General features: G+C 42.7%; 1 protein-coding gene across 20 annotated transcripts in view; it reads right to left on the bottom strand.

Moving 5' to 3' along the window:
* LOC103788015 (uncharacterized) overlaps positions 1–19,556 on the bottom strand; it is a 66,498-nt gene that overhangs the window by 23,254 nt on the left and 23,688 nt on the right. For 16 of the 20 annotated variants that reach the window (XR_013527680.1, XR_013527681.1, XR_013527677.1 and 13 more), the window contains 3 exons: positions 18,770–18,914; positions 14,634–14,708; positions 2,831–3,013 (listed from right to left, as the gene is read on the bottom strand). The gene's annotated coding sequence lies outside the window, so the exon portion shown is untranslated. Of the gene's footprint in view, positions 1–2,830; positions 3,014–10,003; positions 10,101–14,633; positions 14,709–18,769; positions 18,915–19,556 lie in introns of all 20 variants that reach the window. The other 4 variants (XM_078352152.1, XM_078352154.1, XR_013527679.1 and 1 more) reach the window with 3 other exon arrangements.

Genomic DNA, 19,556 nt, shown 5'->3' with positions numbered 1-19,556 from the left:
AAAGCTAGGCCTGCAGAGGCCACTGGGAGGCAAGAGCTGGGCCTGTCCAGGTCATCGGAAGGCTGAAGGTGGGCCTGAAGAGCTTGACTTGAGGCAGTTTGGGGCCTACAAAGGCCACCAGGAGCTAGGCAGAAGCTGAGCCAAAAGAGATGTGAGGCAGGTGCTGGTCCTCTAGGCACAGCTGGGTCTTGAGAGGCTGGCTTGTGGACACTTTCGGCCCAGATAGGTCATGCAGAAGCAGGAGCTGGGACTAAGGAAGCCACTGTGAGGGAGGAGCTGGGCCGGTACAGGCTTCCAGGAGGCAGAAGTGGGGCCTCAGGAGGCTGCCGTAAAACAGAAAATGGGTCTTGGAAGGTGGCCATGAAGCAAAAGCTTGCCCTTGGGAGACCGATGAGAGGCAGGAGCTGGGCCTGGTGAGGTTGACTTGAGAAAGTTCTGTGCCTGGAGAAAAGGCAGGGAGGCAGGAGCTGGGCCTAAAGAGGCCACTGTAATGATGAACCTGGGCCTGTGGAGGCTGCCATGAGGCAGTAGCCTCATTTGAGGAGGCTACCATGAGGTAGGGTATGCACCTAAATAGGCCACTGTGAGCCATGAGCTTGGCCTGTAGAGGCCGACATGGAAAAAGTTCTGGGCCTGGAGAGGCTGTCAGGAGGTAGGAGCAGAGCCAAAAGTTCAAGCACATGACATTTATTTGGCACTTTATTTCCACTATTACGTTGTGATATATAACGAAATAATTATAGAACTCACCATATTGTAGAATTAGTAGGCACGTTAAGCTTGTTTTCCTGTGACTAGATGGTCCCATCTGAGTGTGATGGGAGAGTTACAGGTCATCGGGCATTAGATTCTCACAGAAACCACACAACCCAGATCCCTCGCATGCATGGTTTGCAATAGGGTTCATGCTCCTAAGAGAATCTAATGCTGCTGCTGATCTGACAGAAGGCAGAGGTCAGGTGGGAATGTGAGCAACAGGAAGTGGCTGTAAATACAGATGAAGCTTCCCTCACTAGACATCACGCACCTCCTGCTGTGTAACTCCTTCCAGCTTCATGCCTCAGGGGTTGGGGACCCCTGCTCAAGTACATACAAAAGGACCCTTTCCACACCAGTCATTACAGTGGTCAAGTGCAGCAACAACTTAGCTCCCAAAGCATGTGCCTCTGCTGGCATTTCACCACAATCAACAGTAAGTGGTAGCCTGAGTCACTGTAAGGTCACTTTCTGGAAACCACCAGCAACCCATTTCCCACTGGCAAAAAGCTCAGCACTGCCCCTCAGATAACCAAACCTATGCCAAAATCCCATCTGTGTGGGTTGATCTATCTCCTGGGACCCTTCCTAGCATCAACTCTGTAATAGAGTCCAATCAGGAGACATAAACCACTCAGAAGTTTAAAGTGGTGAAATTTAATACAGAGAATTATTCACGATAACAGCAACACCATAACGAGATTGGCTAGCATAAAGTAAAGAGAACTCTAGAGAGTATAGGACTGGCCAAGGCCAGGCATGGTGGCTCATGCCTGAAATTCCAGCAACTTAAGAAGCCAACACAGGAGGATTGCTTGAGGCCAGGAGCTAGAGACTGGCCTGGGCAACACAGCAAGACCCTGTCTCTACCCAAAATAAAGAAAAAAATTAGCTGGGTGTGGTGGCACACACTTGTGGTCCAAGCTACTCAGAAAGCTGAAGAGGGAGGGTAGTTTGAGCATGGGAGGTCAGGGCTGCAGTGAGCCATGATTTATGCCACTACAGTCAAGCCTGGGTGACAGAGCAAGACCCCGTCTCAAAGAACAAAACAACAAAGATGACCATTTACAGGCAGAAAAGAAATAGAGCTAATAAACTAACATAAGGAAAGATGTTGAAACGTGACAAATAAATAAAGCAACATGAGGTCTTTTCTCTATTTAAATAATAAAAAAACATTAAATTATAATATCACGTGCTGGCAAAGATGCAGTGAAATGGGCACTTTCTTATACTATGGGGGGAAGGGTGTTTAAATTGTATACAAGCCTTCCAAGGTAAAGCTTGGCAATTTTTTAAAATAATAGAGGCAGTGTCTCTATTACCGCCTCCTCCAACTTCTGGCCTTAAGCAATCTTCCTGCCTTAGCCTCCCAAAGTGCTGGGATTATAGCTGGAAGGCACCCAAAACCTTGTCAGTTTACATCAAGGGCAATGAGAATGTCCACTCACCATGACACACGGTAATCTCACTCTGAAAATACTGTGGGAGACAATTCAATCTAAACAAAAGATCATCTGCACAAACCCAGTGAAAATCTGGGAGCAATTTAAGACAGAGTGGTTAAGTAAAATAAGAAACAGTTCAAAGAAATTAAACAATGGTATTTATAGGCACCTGGTAAAAGATCAGTTCATGTTATCTGCCAGTCTGTTGTTGTTTTGAGACAGGGTCTCACTCTGTCACCCAGGCTGGAGGACTCCCTGGACTCAAGTAGCTGGAAGTACAGGCACATGCCACCACACTCGGTTAATGCATGTATTTTTCTGTAGGGATGGTGACTCCCTTTGTTACCGAGGCCTGTCTCAGACTCTTGGCCTCAAGCCATCTTCCTGCCTCAGCCTCCCTAAGTGTTGTCATTACCGGTGTGATCCACCACACCTGGCCAGCTGCTTTTATTATTATTATTCCACTCAATTAAAAATTATTTGGCATTAAAACTATCACTTTCAAGGCTATGGAACAATATGAGTCCTACAGCATGACTGTAAAACATATACAGTCCATCCCTCAGTATTCAGAGATTAGTTTCAGCCCCTCATCTCTGCATATACCCAAATTCATGCATACTCACGTTTTGCAGTCAGCCCTCTGGAACCCACATATAGGAAAAGTCCAAGTACTGGTTGGGTATAGTGGCAAGCACCTACAGTCTCGTCCATTTTGGAAGCTGAGCTGGGAGGACAGCTTGAACTGGGGAGGTCACGGCTGCAATCAGCTGGGATAGCCCCACTGGCCTGGACAACGGAGCAAGACCCTGTCTCGGAAAAAAAAAAGGTTAGAAATTGTAATGAGGTCTGTTGGGGAAAATTCCATATAAGCAAATTAATTAAAAAATAAAGTAAATGGTAATAGATTAGTACAGGTGACTTTCTGGAGTTTCTGACAATAAAGGTAAGAAAAACACAAAACAAAGAGACAGAGCATAAAAAAGAAATCAGGGAAGCATTTTACATGTATAACAGGATGCCCCTGGCCATGTCTGTGCACCAGCAGCATGTCAAGAGATGACATACCTTGGAGAGAACTTAACAGGTGGGAAAGTTGATAAAAATGATCAGAGGAGCAAAATACTGATAGCAATAGTCAAGTAAACCAAGAACTGATGTCAGAGAAGTGAGGATATTACGGTGTGTCTTGAAGTACCTGTAAAACATTGTTTATTCGCCTTTGTAAAAAAATCTATCTACTAAAAGTTCTTGCTGTCAAAAGAATATGTGGGAATAAATCATTAGAATGTATTCTTCTGTTTTTTACGTTTATCTTCCTGCCACAGGCTTACTTTAGAAATTTCTATTTTTTTTAGAAAATTGAACAAGTGCTCGTTGTGGTGGATCATGCCTCTAGGATGGGAGGCAGGGGTGGAAAAGGCACTAGAGGCCAGGAGTTTGACACCAGCCTGACCAACAAAGTGAGATCCAATGTGTATGAAAACATTTAAAAATTAACCAGGTGTCATCATGTATAGCTACAGTTCCAGCCACTCAGGAGGCTGAGGCAGGAGGATCCTTAGCTCAGGAGTGCAAGCCTGCAGTGACCTGTGATTGCACCACTGCACTCCAGCCTAGGTGACAGAGTGAGACCCATATCCTAAAACAATAAAGAAAAAAAATAGATCAGGTAGCAAGTTGTATGTGGCTTACTCTGAATATTTCTAAACTAGAAGTTCTCAGAGTAATGCTTCTAAATCTTTTGGGGTCTAGCATCCCATTATAGTTTTTAAATTTATGTAAGATTCCTAAGACTTTTTCTTTAAATAAATAATTATATTAGAGTTAAAAAATAAAAGGAAATTTAAAAAATATTTTTATTCATTATATATCAACAATAAAACCATTACAAGTTAATATAACTAATACAAAAATATTTTTTTAATATTTATTACTCATTACATATTAAGAATAAAATTGGCCGGGCGAGATGGCTCATGCCTATAATCCCAGCACTTTGGGAGGCTGAGGTGGGTGGATCACCTGAGGTCAAGGGTTTGAGACTAGCCCTCCAACATCCTGAAACCCTGTCTCTACTAAAAAATACAAAATTAGCCAGGTGCGGTGGCAGGCACCTGTAATCCCAGCTACTTGGGAGACTGAGGCAGGAGAATTGCTTACACCCGGGAGGCAGAGTTTGCAGTGAGACCTAGAGTTTGAAACTAGCCTGGACAACATAGTGAGACCCCACCTCTACAAAAGTATACATAAATACTAGTCAGACAGGGTGGTGTGCGCCTGCAGTCCCAGCTACTTGAGAGGCTGAGGTGAGATAATGGCTTTAGCCCAGGAGTTTGAGATCAGCCTGGGTGACATAACTAAATCTTGTCTCTACAAAAATTAGCTGGGCATGGGTGACATGCATATTTAGTCTCAGCTACTTTGAAGGCTGAGGTGGGAAGATCGCTTGAGCTCGGGAGGTCAAAGCTATAGTGAGCTATGATCATATCACTGCGCTCCAGCCTGGATGACACAGGGAGATTCTGTCTCAAAAAAAGAAAAGAAATATATATTTGGTCTCTGTCCCTGGTTTCTGGCACAGAGCTTCTAAAGCTTATAAAGACCTCAGTGATAGAGGTGATAGGAGTATCTTTCGTTTCAATATTTGGTCTTGGTCTCAGCTTTTTAACACAAGAGCCTCTAAGAACTTTGGGATCTCCGGCATGCTAAGAATGCATTTGGGGATATGCCTGAGATGACTTGGTCGCTGCACGCTCCTGGATTTCTTTAGGAGGAGGGCTGATTGCCAGAGAAAGCAACCACATGATTAGAGGCTTGGAACTTTCAGCCTCACCTGCTGAACTCCAGGAGGCGAGAGGGGCTGGGGATTGACTTAATCACCAATGGCAGAGGATTTTATCAGTCATGTTTACGTAATAGAGCCTCCATAAACACCCTGAACAACAGGGGGCTGCTGAACACAGGACATGCTGGGAGGGTGGCATGTTGAACAGAGGGCATGGAAGCTCTGTGCCCCTCCCACTTACATTCCCCTGGGCTCCCATCTTTCTTTCATTTGTTTCTCCCTTTCCTTACTTTCTTTCTTTTTTTTTTTTTTAAGACAGGGTCTGGCTCTTTTGTCCAGGCTAGAGTGCAGTGGCACAATCTCAGCTCACTGCAACCTAAGCTTCCCCAGTCCCCAGCTCAAGGCATCCTCACCTCAGCTTTGCTAGTAGCTGGAACTACAGGTGCACACCACCACACCTAGTTATTTATTTATTTTCATTTATTTTTTGAGACAAAATCTCACTCAGTAGCCCAGGCTGGAGTGCAGTAGTGTGATCTCAACTCACTGCTACCTCTGCATCCTGGCTTCAAGGGATTCTCCTGCCTCAGCCTCCTGCGTAGCTGGGATACCAGGTGCACATCACCGAACTTGGCTAATTTTTGTATTTTTTAGAGAGACAGGGTTTCACCATGTTGCCCAGGCTGATCTCAAACTCCTGCCTTTAAGCAATCCTCCCAACTCGACCTCCCGAAGTGCTGGAATCACAGGTGTGAGCCACTGCACCCAGCATGCACATCTCTCTCGCTGGCTGTTTCTGAGAAATGGACCCTTTAAAGTGAACCAAGAATAGAAAACAAACTGACCAGATGTAGTGGCTCACATCTGTAATCCCAGGACTTTAAGTGACTGAGGTGGGAGGATCGCTTGGGCCAAGGAATTTGTGGCCAGCCTGGGCAACAAAACAAGACCTCATCTCTACAAAAATATAAAAGAAATTAGCCAGATGTGGTAGTGCAGGCATGTCGTCTCAGCTACTAGGGAGGGGGGGAGGATCACTTGGGCCCAGCCAGTTGAGGCTGCAGTCAGCTATGACTACACCACTGCACACCAGCCTGGGCAACAAAATGAGACCCTGTCTCTTAGAAAAAATGAAAATAAACTTTTTCTGAGTTCTGTAAGCGGTTCTAGCAAATGATTAAATCCAAGAAAGGGGTCATGAGAACCCCTGATTTGTAACAGGTTGGTCAAAAGTACAAGTGACAACCTAGTACTTGCCATTGGCATCTGAAGTGAGGGCAGTCCCACGGGACTAAATACCTAAGTGGTAGGGGCTGCGCCAGCTCCAGATAGTGTCAGAATAACATTTTGGGATACCCAGTTAATACCCAGAGCACTGGAGAATTTGGTGTACAAGCTCCACACACAGTCAGTCAGTCGAAGTGTGTGACTAGAGAGAAACATGGGCTTTTCTTTCACCTACCTGCCTAACTGCATAGGGGAAGCAATACATGGGCTCATGAAAACAGCAAGCATTGAATCAAACCAGTCCCTACATCTGACTCAGCTTAATATCCACGTGAGCTTGGGCAAGTCACTTTTAATCCCTATGTCCTCATCGCTTCCTTCATAAATAAAATGGGGTTAACTGCGGTACCTGCCTGTGATTTTGTGAGAATTCATCAAATATTATGCTTGATGTTACTGTGATCATCATACCTATTCCAAACTATCTGACAGGGACAGTGATGGATGATAACATTACTAGACACTGTAGTGAGGTCTCTCAGGCAAAATTCCATACAAGCAAATTACTGTCTCTCAAAAGCGTTGCCGCCACACTTAATTCCCCATTCCCTGAACCAAATGTGCCATCTTAATTGTCCAGGTCTTTACAGTGCTGGTTTCTCTGCCCATTCCCCATCCCTTCACATCCCCCTTCCCTCCCCACTCTCACACAACTCTAGTATTAGTATAAAACAAGAAGTATTACTATTTCTTTTCCTGTGATTAAAACTGTTTCTAAGATTTCAGAATGTATTTATTACTGAAACAATGCTGACACTGCACAAAAAAAAGAAGAACCAGATATTCATTAAAGCTCAACAAAAGCAGAACTCAGTGCACTCAAGAACAGCTAGCAGGCTGGGCACAGTGGTCACACCTGTAATCCCAGCATTTTGGGAGGCTGAGGTGAGTGGATCACCTGAGGTTAAGAGCTCAAGACCAGCCTGGCCAACATGGTGAAACCCCACTTCGACTGTACAAAAATTAGATGGGCATGGTTGTTTATGCCTGTAATCCCAGCTACTTGGGAGGCTGAGACAGGAGAACTGCTTGAACCCAGGAGGTGGAGGTTGCAGTGAGCTGGGATCACAGCACTGCACTCCAGAGCAGGTAACAGAGCAAAACTCCATCTCAAAAAAGAAAAAAGAAAGAAAAAAAAAAAAAACATTTGCTATGGGAGACAAGAAATATGATCTTGCTGGCAATCCATCCATTTTAGTTAATCTAAACAGTGTGAGTCCATTCTGTTTTGTCCGTCTCCACTCCAGAGACAAAACCAGTAACCAAATCAATTCTATTTCTTTCAAAACACATCTAACAATTAAGAGATGATATGCAGGGCTCCATACTCTGAAAGGAAACCTTCTTAGGTCCTGGGTATCATGAACAGTTGATGAAGGCCTGTTCAGTTGACTGATGCAGACCTCAGTAATAAACTGCTCAGTGCACTATGCCAGATAAACCATGCATCTCAGAAGTATGACAAATACTGTTATTTCAGTTCTATCTACACATAAATGCAATATTTACACTTATTGATAATGGGCTAATACAAGTAAAGTGAGTTACTTGTTCTAGAGAATGTTAGAACTTGGACAACATAAATTCTCCTGTCCTGGTGCATAATTAATAGTTAGAGGCATATTATTTCATGTGAAAGATACCATTAAAAATTCAATGGTAAGCATTAAATAATTATTGCACATGATCTTCTCATCTGAGTTAATACTGAAGACCCACCCCTCCTGAAGCTGGCTTATCAAGTTGTAAATCTTCACATGTAGAATTAGTAAGTTCACACCTGAAAGGTGAGAATAACATTTAATATTCGCTACGCAATATTCAGCAAAGTAATATCCACTAGAACATATTTAACGTTTAATCACCAAGGGTGGTTTTGAAAAGAAAAGACAGGCTGGGGACAGTGGTTTAGATGTGTAATCCCAACACTCTGGAAGGCCGAGGCAGGTAGATCATGGGTTGAATGTTTGAGACCAGCCTGGCCAACATGGTCAAACCCCGTCTCTACTAAAAACACAAAATTTAGCCTGGAGTGGTGGCAGGTGCCTGTAATCACAGCTACTCAGGAGGCTGAGGCAGGAGAATTGCATGAACCCAGGAAGCAGAGGTTGCAGTGAGCCAAGATCATACCACTGCACTCCAGCCGGGGTGACAGAGCAAGACTCTGTCTCGGGAAAATAAATAAATAAGGAAAGGTCATCTGAATGCTTGAGCACAACTAAATCTACAGAGTAACAAAACAAAATAACAATTGCAAATTGTCTCATCAGGTGCTTCATGGTGCATGTGCCCTCACAAGTAAAGTGGTAACTTGGCAACACACAGCTCTTTTGAAGCATATTACAAATATCTTTAATGGGATCCTTTAATATCACATTGGATTCAAGGCTAGCTCCCGCTAAACATCTATAAATACAATCATATATTCCTCATATGCTTTAAAAGTCTCAGGCCTAAAAACAAGACATGGATACTATTTTCTTCCATCTACCAAAGAAGGAAGGGAAGAGACAAAAAAAAAAGAGAGAGATAACCACGTATGGTGGTTCACACCTGTCATCCCAGCAGTTTGGGAGGCCAAGGCAGGTGGATCACTTGGGTCCAGGAGTTTGAAACCAGACTGGGCAACATAGTGAAACACTGTCTCTACTATAAATACAAAAATTAGTTGAGTGTGGTGGCATGTGAAGGTAGTCCCAACTTCACAAGAGGCTGACATAAAAGGATCATGAGGGTCTGGGAGTTTGAGGCTGCAGTGAGCCGTGATCACACCACTGCATTACTGCCTGGGCGACACAGTGAGATCCTGTCTCAAAAAAAGAAATGCTGGTGAAAATGTAGAAACTGGAATCCACACACATTACTGGTGGGAACATAAAATGGTTTAACCACTTTGGGTGTTTCTTTTCTTGTCATTGTCATTTTATTTTTCTAAATCAAGACAGGGTCTTGCTATCTTGCCCAGACTGGTCTCTTTTAACTCATAGGCTCATGTGATCCTCACACCTCAGCCTCTCATGTAGCTGGGATTACAGTTGTGAGTCACCATACCTGACTGGTATAACCATTTTGGAAAACAGTTTCTCAAAAGACTAAATGTACAGTATCATAGAATGCAACAATTTCTCTCCTAGGCATATATCCCAGAGAAATAAAAATAGATGTCCACACAAAAACCTGTACATGAATCTTCATAGCAGTATTATTCATAATGGCCAATACACGAAAACAACCCAAATGTACATCAACTGGTGAACAGATAAATAAAATGTAGTGTGACTCTACCACAGAGTATATTATTCAGCCATAGAAGGAAAGAAATACTGACACATGCTATGACATGAAGGAACTCTGTCAACATTGTGCTAGGAGTGAAAAAAAAAAAAAAAAGCCAGCCACCAAAGATCCCCACATATTGCACAACCCTATTTATATAAAAGGTCCAGATGATGCAACGCTATAGTGACAGAAAATAGATCAGCGGTTGCCTATGGGAGCACAGGGGTATAGGGGGAGTAGGAACTAGTGGCAAAGAAATGTAGATTTCTCTATAGGGTAGTGAAAGCTTCTAAAATTGATTGTGGTGACAGATGCACAGCTCCATGAATACTCTAAAGACCACTGAATTGCAATCTTTGATGAATCAATTGTAAGGTATGTTAACTATGTTTCAACAAAATTGTCATTTAAAATAAATAGGGGGCTGGGCACAGGTGGCTTATACCTGCACATAATCCCAGAACTTTGGGAGGCTGAGGCCAGAGGACCACTTGGGGCCAGGAGTTAAAGACCATCCTGGGTGACACAGCATAAGTCCATCTCTACAACAAAAAAATCAAAAAATTAGCTTTGCATGGTGGTGTATGTCTGTAGTCCCAGCTACCTGGGAGGCTGAGGTAGGAGTATTAATTGAGTTTGAAACTACAGCAAGCCATGATTCTGCACTGCAGCCTGAGTGACGGAGCAAAGAAAAAGGACAGAAAAGAAATCCAAGTTTATATACTTTGTGAGAGTAACCAAGTTTGAGGAGAAACAGAAGAACAAAAGAGCACTGAATGTTGAAGGTGGCTGGCTGGTGAGGTTCAGTTGCTAACTGGCTTCCGAAAAATTTGTTAGTAAAATTACAGCTCTGGGGATCAGTCACGCAGTCAAATGATGAATGTTAAATCCATTACAAATGCTCGTCTTTCTTTACATGCCTTCTAGTGAAAAATTCCTAAGGGCCTAAATAGCAAGTGGTCTGAATTGATAGCAGCTGTTTATTATAAAGAAATAACATCTCAATCTTAAAAATCCATGAGTCAAATATTGCTTTCCCTCCTCCCATTTTACAAGTGTGCAGCCTAAAGGACAGAGAATTGAAGTAATTTCTCTAAGTGGCAGAGCACAGATTTAAAAATCCTCTCACTTTGGTCTCAGAGTTTGTGCTTTATTCTTTTAAAATTCATCTTTTTTAAGACCAAGAGACTTAAGTGAAATTCTACTAGGATTCGAAAAAAGCCTCTTGCTTTTCCTGACCACGGGTGCCGGCAGGGCTCACGGTGCATTTTCTTTACTTATGTATGTCCTGCTTGGATGGAGACATAACAGGAGCTCCCTTGGTCACCGTGCACCAGAAAGAAAAGTGAAGAGAAGCACAGGGAAGGCAGTCTTATCTTCTTTGAGCAACTGAAACAATGTCAGCCTCAGCCTACCTGCACAATTATTTTTTTTTTTCTGTTCTTTTATTGTATTTGGGCTCTGGGGTACACACGTACATCCTGCATCCTGCAGGATTGTGGCATAGGTATATACATGCCACGGTGGTTTGCTGTCTCCGTCCCCACCACCCGCTTCGCCTATGTCAGGTATTTCTCCTAGTGTTATCCCTCCCCATCCTCCCGCCACCCCCATGCTGTCCCTCCCCTCCCCTCCACCTCCCCCGCTCACCTAGCCCTGTGAGTGTTGTTCCCTTCCCTGTGCCCAAGTGTTCTCATTGTTCATCACCCGCCTGAGTGAAAATATACGGTGTTTGGTTTTCTGTTCTTGTGTCAGTTTACTGAGAATGATGGTTTCTAGGTTCATCCATGTCTCTACAAAGGACACGAACTCATCGTTTTTTATGGCTACATATTATTCCATGATGACAGACTGGACCAAAAAAAAATGTGGCACATATACACCATTATTTTTAGGTGAGAAAACAGGCTGTTGCTTAAAAATAAAAGATGAATTTTAAAATAATAAAATTACGGCTGGGCATGGTAGCTCACACCTCTAATTCCAACACTTTGGGAGGCCGAGGTGGGTGGATCACGAGGTCAGAAGTTCAAAACCAGCCTGGCCAGCATGGTGTAACTCCATCTCTACTAAAAATACAAAAATTAGCCAGGCATGGTTGCACATGCCTGCAGTCCCAATTACTCAGGAGGCTGAGGCAGAAGAATCACCTGAACCCAAAACGTGGAGATTGTGGTGAGCAGGGATTACACCACTGCACTCCAGCCTGGGCGACAGAGAAAGATTCCATCTCGAAATATAGTAATAAAAATAAAATAAAATGAAATAAAGCACAACAAACTCTGAGGCCAAAGTGATAAAATTTATATCTGTGCTCTGCCACTTAGAAAAATTACTTTAATTCTCTGTTCTATAGGTTGCAAACCTGTAAAATGGGAGGGGGAAAATAATATTTGACTCATGGTTTTCAAAAATTGAGATGTTATTTCTTTAATAAACAGCTGCTATCATTTCAGACCACCTGCTATTTAGGCACTTAGGAATTTTTCACTAGAAGCCATGTAAAGAAAGATGATGGGCATTTGTAATGGATTTAGCATGCATCGTTCTCCTTATCTGGGAAATCACAGCTGGCTGCAGCAGCAAACAATCCTAATTCCCGGGAACATTGCTCCTGGTAACGGCATTTCTACAGCTCCAATCCCTTTAACTCATTACATTAGCTCTTCATTTCTCTACTTTTCCTAACATCTAATTGGTAACCAAGAGCTTATGTTATTAAATAAGCTTTGGGTTAACAGGATCAATATAGGAAGACTTTAAAGATACCCAAAAAAACCTCATAGAACTGCACACCAAATGTGCCAACTGATTACTATGAACTAATTTACTTTTGAGAGAGAAACATGCTATTTCTTATATGCTACTGACAGTGCCTGTAAACATGGTGCACATTAACTGGCTGTTTTACTTTCTCCCCAATCTTAATATCCAGCATCCACAGACTTCTATCAGAGCACCAGCATAAACAAGGTAACGTTATACTGGAGTTAGGAGGGGAGGCAAAGCGTAGCAATCAGAGTTACTTTGCTAGCAGCTGCCCTCTGTCCAGAATATTTTAAAGAAGACTTATTTCCCCAGGGCTCACTTGCAGAGAGTGCTGGGTAAGTGAGCCCCGGGGGAATAGTCTCCTTTAAAATACTGTCTTGTGCAGACCTCAGTGCTTCTGCAGAATGTGATACCATGCTATAAAACACCTTCCCCTCTGCCTCTTACCCTAAGAATGTGTTACTGGGCTTTGGGACTGCTTGTCTTCTCACTGCCCCACCTTTCCTTCTGAACGCCATGGTCCTCATGACCTCTCATCTCACCATCTTCATGAAGCTTGGGGGCCATTACTTCTTCAGTTGCTTCCCTCACCAATGTATCAATTGAACACAGCACGGAACAATCGCTTTATGGTACAACTACTATAACCCTAGAACCAGCTGGTCCCAGGACTTCTTCTAACTCTAAACTTCCTGAGATACCAGATATAGTTGGAACAACATATAGGACCATGCTCCCTAAACATGAGATTGTTATCGTTGCCTGGACTTTATTTAATCTGTGCTTTTACTCATGCTGTTCCTTCTATCAGGAGTAGCTTTGTCTCTGCCTGGTGACATTCTCCTCTTTCAGCAAGGCCTAATTTTAAAATAATCTTCTCCATAAAGTTCCAGCTACCTTGACATTAACCCCCCTTTTACACAGTGTCATTGTTCACCTTGTTCAAATCTTTATAGGTTCAGGCTCAGGTGTGTGTGGTCACACAGTGTGTCTTTTTACCAAAAGAAACACCTCATGCACTTTACAAGGAGGTCCCTCAGGAAAGGATGGCACCCCATGTTTAGAAGAGATCTCTGATCCTCTGATTTCTTCCAAAAGGAGAAAAGTAAAGGTTTGAATACATTTTTAATTCTTGTCATATGTTGAACAGAAATAATCTGGTATTAAGTTGCTTAAAGATGCCTACAAGCTTTCAGAAGAATCTAATTCATAACCAAAAGTTTATGTTATTAAGTAAGCTTTCCTTTAGCAGGATCAATAAATGAAGACTTTAAATACTCGCTCTAGTCCCAATTTAGTTATCTGGCATACCCTCTGTGAGGTATACTCAGTCATGTGCTGTAGTCTCATGAGTATACAGATGACTCAATGAGGACTACAGCACCACTAAACGCAAGTATTGAAAATTCTTATTTCAAACTTGACACCTAGGACATAAAGAATGATCATATACCATACATCAGGTGCTGTAACTCACGCCTGTAATCCTAGTACTTTGGGAGGCCAAGCGGGCAGATTGCCTGAGCTCAGGAGTTTGAGATGAGCTTGGGCAACATGCTGAGTGAATAAAACAGCTAAATACAAAAAATTAGCTGAGTATGGCAGCAGGTACCTGTAGTCCCACCTATTTGGGAGGCAAAGGCAGGAGAACTGCTTGAACCAGGAGGCGGAGGTTGTAGTGAGCCAAGATCACACCACTGCACTCCAGCCTGGGAGACAGAGCGAGACTGTCTCAAAAAAAAAAAAAAAATCCTAGTGCAGTTATTTCCTTTTGCATTTATGAGGAGATGTAAGAAATACCCATATTTGATAGTTGCTTGGGAACTGTCTTTGGTAGTATATGAAGTATCTTAATACTGTAAACGTAAAAAAATGAGAACCCGGCAGACCTCCTGGGCACAGAAAGAAGAAAGCACATTATAGGGTGTTGTAGGAAATACTTTCATTCCAGGCACTGCTATTTAAAGTACCTCTAAACTTTCCTTAAGAGAATAGAAAAAAAAAGACAGAAGACGAAGAAACATTCTACGTGACCCTCTGCACCCTTATTTATTATAATAAAATAAAAACCATTTAAGGGTTTTTTTTTTTGAGTGCAGTTTATGATGTGATCCATGTTATTTATTTTCTGTTAATGATTTTCAGAATTTCAATTAAAAACATTCAGAAATTTAGCTTTATCACGGGCAGCTGTTCACACAGAAAACTAGTTTGGTGAACTTCATCTGTATAAACTTATAGCTAGCGAACTGACACAACTATTAAACTGGAGAATTAACAGAAACATGCCAAGGACTGGCCTTTACCTTCCACAGTGACCTCAATTTCAGGAATCTTTTCATTACTCGCAGGGTTTCATGGTCTTTTAGGGGACTGTAAGGCTGTAAAATAAGCACAGAATTACTTTAGTGTATTGTAGGAAAAAATATAAGAGATGCTCTAAAAGAGCAGAGTATTAAAACTGATACAGTTAGGCTCTTTTCAAAGAAAGCTGCAGAATTAAACTTGTAGCGTAATCCTCCACAGGGGCTCAACAAAGCCAAAAAACATGAATGAAGTGGGGCTGACTGCAAATGTGAAGCCTCCAGTGAAATGCTTTTCATTTCAAAAAAAAAAAAAAAGAAAAAGTGGTCCATTAATTAAAATACCTTAAAAAGCCAAGAAACTAACTACAAGTCCCACATAGATATTGGCCAATGATTCTGTATAGTTTAAGGAATGCTGATAAAGAATGTCTTCATGCAGTGAAATATAATACGAGGTACATGTAATTTCCCATCTTCAGTGTTTATTTTACCAGCCATTTCAGGAAAGAAGTAGGAAATAACTAGGTCAGGTCTAGAAAGAAAACCAAGAAATGTTACAGTAGCCAGTACAATGGTGATCTCACAGATAGAAAAACAGTCATAATACGACCAGAAGTTTTTCCTAAAGGCATTCAGAGTCATCCTGTAATGTTACAATAATTCCTATCATTGTGGACGAAAATCCTGACTTTTCCTTCCCATGATTGGCGAGTAACTGTATGAAGAGTAAACTATTTCTTTCATGAAAAAGAAAATTAACACTAGTGTACTTCCTTCAGCCACTAAAATTCTGCAGAAGCACAGATATAATAAGAAAATCATCAGGTGGAGTGTGGTGGCTCATGCCTGTAATCCAAGCACTTTGGGAGGCCTGGGGGGGGGGGTGGGTCACCTGAGGTCAGGAGTTCGAGACCAGCCTGACCAACTTGGAGAAACCCATCTCTACTAAAAATACATCAATTAGCCGGGCATGGTGGTGCATTCCTGTAATCCCAACTACTCAGGACACTGAGGCAGGAGTATCACTTGAACCCAAAAGGCAGAGGTTGCAGTGAGTCAAGGTTGTGCCATCGCACTCCAGCCTGAGCAACAAGAGCAAAATTCTGTCTCGACAAAAGACACTCAATCATCAATATTTAGTCACTAAAAAGACTGACCCAGAAACACAAGAGTGGATTAAACCCAGCAAGTTAAACTTCATTCAAGTACTGAGGCATATTGCGAGCCACCACAGTACCTCTGAACACTGTGGAGGTGGTGGTCACTATTCTTGCACTGATAAAGATGACTGAGTACAGGATGGGAAACTGCAGGGGCAAGGGATACTACCATGACTGCAGCTCTGCTGGAAACAGATGCTCAGTGCCACTAAGAAAAACTAGCACTGAGACAAAGGATTTCTCAGCAAAGTAGTTTTTACTTCTTTTACTTCCTGCACTGCAGGAAGCCTACCCTCACTAGCCATCTTGCCACAGTACAAAGAACAAAGGAAAAGCAGACATATTTATCCCTTATGTATTTGAGGTTGTCCTTACTGCTGTGTCTGATCTCCACTGGTTGGAGCCAGACCTCTGTGTTCTAAGCAGAAATGACCAAAGACCATTCCACACAGCCACAGTCCCTGCCAGCCTTTGCATTCTATCAAGAGGCAGGGAAGCTGTTCAAAGACAGGTGGTATCTATGATGCAACTAAACAGCACTCAGTAAGTTTGAGTCATTAGACAGAGAGCAGTCAGGACTCCTGACAAGGGACAGGAATCATCAACACAAGGTACTGAAATAATGGGCAGGAATGCCCCAGGAATGCTGCAGATGCTCCGCACTGCTTACTTTTTTCCCCGTGACAGATATACCCAATCAACTAAACACACTTTCTTGATAAGCCCCCTCAGAATCATTCAAAACAGCATTCCAGAGAACTTCTGTCAATAAATCTAAGTATTTGATACACATGTTAGCCAGATGAGAAGTACAGACAGTGGAATGACACTTATCCCAACACTTCCTTTCCTCTCCCATTCACATGAGAAAGCTGAATCCAATAGAAATGAAGTCATTAAACCAAACCCCAGTTTCTGGGACCTTCGTTTTTTTAGGTCGTGAACTTCTTGAATTCATTCAGACATGATCCTTCACTGATATGTCATTAGGGATATACTGTAGGGGAAGAGACTGTGAGTCCCTTCATGTTCATTAGAAAGAGCGAGACTCTTGTCTCCAAAAAAATAAAAAATACCAAAATGTCTCAATTAAAAGAAAAGTTTAAGGGTCTTTGGCAATGTCTGAATAGAAAATAAGAGTATTGGCTGGATGCGGTGGCTCACACTTGGAATCCCAGCACTTTGGGAGGCCTAGTCGGGCAGATCACCTGAAATCAGGGGTTCGAGACCAGCCTGACCAACATGGAGAGAACCCATCTCTAGTAAAAATACAAAACTAGCCAGGTGTTGTGGTGCATGCCTATAATCCCAGCTACTCAGGAGGCTGAGGCAGGATAATTGCTTGAACCGGGGAGGCAGAGGCTGTGGTGAACCAAGGTCATGCCATTGCACTCCAGCCTAGGCAACAAGAGTGAAACTCCATCTCAAAAAGAAAAAAAAAAGTATCACTTTCAAATAAGCTGACACTCTCTGAAGATGTAATAACCAGGGTCATAGAATCACAGAGACCAGTGAGAAGATTTAAAACTACCCTTCTTTGGGAGGCCAAGGACGGTGGATCACGAGGTCAAGAGATCAAGACCATCCTGGTCAACATGGTGAAACCCCGTCTCTACTAAAAATACAAAAAATTAGCTGGGCATGGTGGCGCGTGCCAGTAATCCCAGCTACTCAGGAGGCTGAGGCAGGAGAATTGCCTGAACCCGGGAGGCAGAGGTTGCGGTGAGCGGAGATCGCGCCATTGCACTCCAGCCTGGGTAACAAGAGCGAAACTCCATCTCAAAAAAAAAAAACTACCCTGGTGAATCACAGAGACCAGTGAGAAGATTAAAAACCACCCCCAGGAGCCTCAGTGACACATACACTGCAAGAAAAACTTCCAGTTCCTGTCCCCCAACTAATCCACAGCAACATGTCAGCAAGTTGCACAATCTTCCTTCCCTACCTCCAGGCAGCCACAGAAAAAAATGGAGAGCAAAGGGACCATTCCCTGTGTCACTGATAAGATAGGTTCAATAGGAAACCTGAGGCGTGAGGGGCACCCAAAGGTAGGCGACAAGTTCAGTGTCTCCCCTTTGTCTTCCTGCTTCAGGTATTATCTGCATCTTCTGCTCTTTTCATGAGAAGGAAGGAAGCAGCCATAGTGTGTCTACTGTGGAAATGTGGGACTACTCATCAGCCATCATGGAACTCAACGCAGGAGTTTATACAACCCTGGGAAGCTTCAGAACCTGGTCTCCTAACACACACATCTAAGATTTCTAAGGCTCTTGAGCAAGAAGTTAGACTGTGAACCCTCAGTTCACACAGGTTTTCTAGGTCTTCACACTGATAACCACAGTCATAGAAACTCCTTCATTTCCTTTTTAAACAATTGTTTTCTCAATTATCCCTCTAAAATTGGGAAGTTTAGACTGGGCGCGGTGGCTGACATCTGTAATCCCAGCACTTTGGAAGGCCAAGGCGGGCAGATCACTTGAGGTCAGAAGTTTGAGATCAGCCTGGCCAACATGGTAAAATCATGAATCTACTAAAGCATACAAAAATTAGCTGGGCATGGTGGTAGATACCTGTCACCCCAGCTGCTCGGGAGGCTCAAGCATGAGAATTCCTTGAACCCAGGAGGCAGAGGTTGCAGTTGGCCAAGACTGCACCACTGTACTCCAGCCTGGGCGACAGAGTAAGACGGTCTCAAAAAAATTAATAAAATGAAATAAATTGGGCATTCTAGAGCCGCTGGTACAGCTAGTGAGTGTGCATAATGATTGCTGGCAATGAGCTCATCAATAAGTAGACCATGGCGGTTTTTAAAAATTGTGATTATTAAAAATACATAAAACAGGCCATGAGCAGTGGCTCACACCTGTAATCCCAGCACATTGGGAGGCCGAGGTGGGTGGATCATGAGGTCAAGAGAACGAGACCATCCTGGCCAACATGGTGAAATCCCCTGTATACTAAAAATACAAAAATTACCTGGGTGTGGTGGCACACGCCTGTGGTCCCAGTTACTCGGGAGGCTGAAATCAGAGAATCGCTTGAACCCAGGAGGCAGAGGTGGCAGTGAGCCAAGATTGTGCCACTGCACTCCAGCCTGCCAACAGAGCAAGACTCCATCCTCCTGCCAAAAAAAAAAAATATATATATATATATACGCACACACATATAGACATGGGTGTGTGTGTATATATATATATACATAAAACATAAAATTTACCATTTTAGCCATGTTAAGTGTACAGTTCAATGGTATTACTTACATATGAATTGTTGTGCAACCCTCACTAACATCCATCTCCAGAACTTTTTTATCTTCTCCAAATAAACCTCCATACCCATTAAACAGTAACTTACTATTCTCCCCTCCTGCAGTCCCTAGCAACCACCACTTAGGCCAAGATGGCTTAAGCATTCTACAGTTTTTCACTGCTTTTATTTTGTCTTGTATCATACGATGTTCAATTGTAGTGAACTATGGATTAAAAACAAAATGTCTAAGAACACTAATAAAGCCCAATTGTCAATTAGAAACATAAAACAGTATCAAGTCATTCCGTTTGCATATAGCTAATTTTCACATCACTGCATTATGTTTATCTGATTAAATCTTTAGTATTTCAAAATCCAATGTTAAAGACTTAAGATATAAGAACCATATCCAAATTGGCTTTGTAACTGTTAGAGAAACTGCATTTCGTACCTACAATGTGTTACTCCCTTGTAGATGTGCAGCTGAAACTGTCTGTGGTAACCCCCACCAAGC

Source organism: Callithrix jacchus, chromosome 15 (genome assembly GCF_049354715.1).
Source record: "Callithrix jacchus isolate 240 chromosome 15, calJac240_pri, whole genome shotgun sequence".
NCBI lineage: Eukaryota > Metazoa > Chordata > Mammalia > Primates > Cebidae > Callithrix > Callithrix jacchus.
This window is presented reverse-complemented; position numbering and strand designations above follow the sequence as displayed.